Here is a 4,654-nt window from a genome sequence, read left to right as displayed (position 1 = left end):
GTTATATGAATTGTTGAATGTGAAACTGATGATGTGCCCTGTAAACTTTCACTCAATCCACAATAAAAACCTTAAATTAAAAAAAAATAAATAAATTGCAGTTTATCATATCAAATCCCAGTAGTGGGAAATTTTATGTTGTTTCTGATTTTATGCCATTGCTAATAATGCTGTTGGGGTGAATTTATATGAAGGTTTAACCTCAGGGCCCCTTGCATTACACAGGCCCTTTCCAAATGCCTGAGAGGACTCTAGTATGTTTAGATTCATAATTTAAAATTTTTGTTAAAGGGACCCCCTAAATTGTATAAGCTTCAGACTCCATAGAAGCTGGCTGTGCCCTTGGCCATGATAAACATCATCATACACATTTTTGGCTACAACTTTATTTCTTTAGGATAAACTCCTAGAAACAGAATTGCTGGGTTAAAGCAGATGTACATTTTTAAGATTCTTGGCTAATATTGCCAAAGAGATCTCTGCAAAAGCTAATCCAATTTACAACTCAAACCTTTCCTGAATGAGAACACCCAAGACTGGGATGACTTCTGTGAGGCTGTGTCTCTTTGTCATTGTGGTTCAGTTCAAGCTGCCATTAGCACATTATCCCAGAAGCAGGGTTCTGGACCCAAAATCCCCAGAGTATACTGATAAAAATCTTAGGGTTTGTGAACTTGGATTAAAAATAATAATAACAAATTTTTATTTTCTTCTCTAAACTCTCATTGGAATGTAGTAGCCTTTCCCATCATGAATGAAGGCAACAAAGCCTTGTAGTGCTGGTAATACCCGTGACTTTCACAGTAGCCGACGCCAACAGAAATCACAGATGTTTTCTTGTAGTTGTTACAGACCTCTCAACACATCGTTCATGCTTTGAAATTACAGTAGTTATTAGACTGCCGAAGAAGCCCTGGAGGCCCAGTTGGTTAAGTACTCAGTGGCTAACAGGAAGGTTGGCTGTTCGAACCCACTAACTGTTCCTCTGGAGAAAGATGTGACAAAATGCTTCTGTAAAGATTTACAGCTTTGGGAACCATATAGGGCATTTCTACTCCATCCTATGGAGTTGCTATGAATCAGAATCAACTCAACAATAACAAGTTTGGGTTTTCAATCATTAGTCTGCTAGATCTTGCTACTTAAAAGTATTAATAAAAATATGTGTTACTAAATCATAATTATATATATATATACATATATATATATATATATTTAGTAGAATAGGAGCTCTGGTGTCACAATGGTTAAAGTGTTCAGCTGCTAACCAAAAGTTGGCAGCTTGGACCCACCACTGGCTCTGTAGGAGATGTGCCCCGGTAAAGAATACACGTGAAAGAGTAGAACACCCTAGGGGGCAGTTCTACCCTGTCCTACGGGGTTTCTATGAGTTGGAAATGACTCGACAGAACCCAACAACAATTTAGTAGAATTTGTTTCCTTTATAATCATATGCATTTTTTATTATTTGCATTTAAAAACGTTTTATGATTTGCAATCAATAACTGGTCCAGTGGTGGAATTCTTACCTATCACGAAAAAGATCCTGGTTCAATCCCAGGCCATGTAGCACTTACTTTTGGAATCTTAGTGTGGCACTATAGGATAAGCACTGGACTGCTAAACCACAAGGTCAGTGGTTCAAACCTACCAGTTGCTCATTGAACAGGGTCACAATGAGTTGGAACCAACTCGATGGCACTTTACAACAACAAGTGACCTAAAGGTTGACAGTTTGGACCCACTCAGTGACTTCAGCAATCTACTTTTGTAAAGATTACAGCCAAGAAAGCCCTATAGAGCAGTTGTACTCTGTAATACTTGGGGTTGCCATGAGTTGAAATCCATTTAATAGCAACATTGGTCTTTTATTTACTTTTATTCTGAGAAGGGTTCTGTAGGTTTTACCAGCCTGCCCCCAGTGGTCCAAGACAACCATATGGTCAGAATCCTTGATATATGCAATTCCTAACAGGTACACACTTTACAGCTAGGCATGACGAAGAAGGGGAGGAATTAGACTTTCATGAACCCTTGCCTGGAGCCAGTCTCTGTATCAGGTTCTGGGAGTATCCCTTGCCCCTGAGGAGCTCATAGTCTAGATTGTTGTTGCTACTGTTGTTAGGTGCTGTAGAGTCCCTTCCAACACATAGCTACTCCACATGACAGAGTAGAACTGTCCCACAGGGCTTCTGAAGCTATGCTTCAGACCAAATCAGTGGGTCTTTTCTGCGGTGGAGTTGCTGGGTGAGTTTGAATTGCCAGCCTTACAGTTAGCCACTGAGTGCTTAACCACTGAACCACTAGAGTTCCTAGAAGGGCTATGCAATTTCACAACACCTTCCAGGGTTGTCCTGTGGACTGGAACTCAGGTTTTCAGATTTTCCAGAATTTTAAGAGAAATTAGACTTTTAAACATTGGCAACAAATCCAAATTTTTATAAACGACTGTGTGGGCCAAATAAAGCATGTCTAAATCTGGTCCCAGGCCACATGTTTTCAACCTCTGCTCTAGGAGAACAAATGCCAATTTTGATGGAACAAATTCATTCTGTATAAATAAGGAGCAGGGATTCTAAGTCCATTTTCTACACCTCCACTGTGTTCCTGCCAACCAGAGACAAGGGATGAGAGAGGAGCTCTGTGGTGGGCAGTGGGATCTCTTAACAGCCAAGGAGAGACTGTTGTGGAAGCAACCAAGTGAATGAATGATTGCACTCATAAACCTAGAAAAAGGGGCCTTGGTGGTGCTTGTGGTTAAGTGCTTGCCTGTTAACTGAAAGGTTGGAGGTTTGATCCCACCCATCAGCTCTGTGGGAGAAAGATTTGGTGATCTGCTCCCTTAAAGTTGACAGGTTAGCACATGGTACCATTATGAGTTGAAATCGTCTTGATGGCCTCTAACAACAACATGCCTAGAAAACACAAGTGCCTCTAGCAAAGAAACTAGGAAAAAGAAACAGCAAAAACCTGTCTGAATTAATAAGAAAAATGGAGGTACAGGAAAAGATACTCTCATCCATTTTTTTTGTGGAAATGTGAAATGTTATCATCTTTGTGGAAAGGAAGCTTGATTGAAATTATACACACACATGTATATATGTGTGTGCATATGTATGTTTGTACACACACAAGTATATACATATGTGTGAGTCTGCTGTATGTGTATGTATGTACATATGTATACACACACATATTCAAACACAATTATATGTGTGTGTGTGTGTGTATGCTGAGTCCTGGTGTGGCACTGTAGGATAAGTACTATACTACACGGTAGTTTTAACCTCAAGATCAGCGATTCAAACTCACCAATCATTCCTCAGGAACCCTATACAGTTTCACTATGAGTCAGAACCGACTCTATGACACTCAACAATAGTAGCATGTATATTTATGTATATACACACACACAAGAATAAATCAACACCTACTGGAACAAAAGCGTTCTAGTTCATACATGTACAGGATTATTTCAAATATAATGTGTCTAAACATGTCTCTGTGATCAGTAGATGGTTACAGACACGTTCTCTCGGTAATATATTTGTGTTAGTCTTGTTAAGTTGTCTTCCAAAAGAAAAAGGATATTTTGTGTGTGTGTGTGTGCCGGGAAAGAAAACAATTTGAGGTCAAGGCTAATACCAAAATTTTAATAAAATTCAAGGAGACAACTTCCCAAATCATTAGAAGTTTGCAACAAGTTTATGGGAATACTGCCCCACATGAAGTAACAGTATTGAGATGGATCTAGTATTGTAAGGAAGGTGGGAAGACTTCAAAGATGAATTCAGGACAGAGAAATCAGCTCAGAAGGTCTAACAACTGTTTTCTGGATTGTCAAGGGGGCATGTTGATAGTTTTTCTCACAGGACACAGGACAATCACCGAGGCTTTTTATGAAGAAGTTTGAAGAAAACTGAAAACTACATTGATGGGGAAAAGGTCAGGAAAGTTACACCAAGGCATTTATCTCCATCCCAACAATGTACCTGCTCATTCTTTGAGGGTAGCAAAGTCTGTCCTATGAGCCTTTCCATGGGAAACCTTACCCCATCCACCCTACAGCTCCAACCTTGCCCCTTCTCTCTTATTTTTGTTCTTAAAACTCAAGAAAAGGCACATGATTTGAGTCCCTCAAGGATGTCAAAACTGTCATAACTGTAAATAAAGAGCATAGAGTTCTTCAGAGAAGTGTGAGCAAGATGGAGATACCACCTTCAGAAGTGTGTAGACCTAGAGGAAGAAGAGTTAGAGAAACAGTAGCTGTACATTTAGATATTTTTGTTGACTAAAGGTTTCTAGGGTACCGACCAACCTACAGACCCACAAGCACAGCCCAAAGCATCTCATTACAACCCTGTCGCCCCTGCTGCACTTCCACCTCTTGACTGATGTGACATCCAAGAACAGAAATCCCACCTTTGAGCCGGACTTAAGGGCCGTAGCGCAAGGAGATTCGTGTTTAACAGCGACCACACAACTGCCACTCATCTGTGTGTCGTGCTATGGTGGTTTGAGTTGCTGTGATTCTGAGGGCTATGCCACCGGTATTTTAAATAACCAGCAGGGGTCACCCATGGTGGACAGGTTTCAGATGAGCTTCCAAACAAAGACAGACTAGGAAGAAAGAGTGACAAACTACTTCCGAATC

This window comes from Chrysochloris asiatica, unplaced genomic scaffold, assembly GCF_000296735.1.
Source record: "Chrysochloris asiatica unplaced genomic scaffold, ChrAsi1.0 scaffold00074, whole genome shotgun sequence".
In the NCBI taxonomy this organism is placed as follows: domain Eukaryota; kingdom Metazoa; phylum Chordata; class Mammalia; order Afrosoricida; family Chrysochloridae; genus Chrysochloris; species Chrysochloris asiatica.
This window is presented reverse-complemented; position numbering follows the sequence as displayed.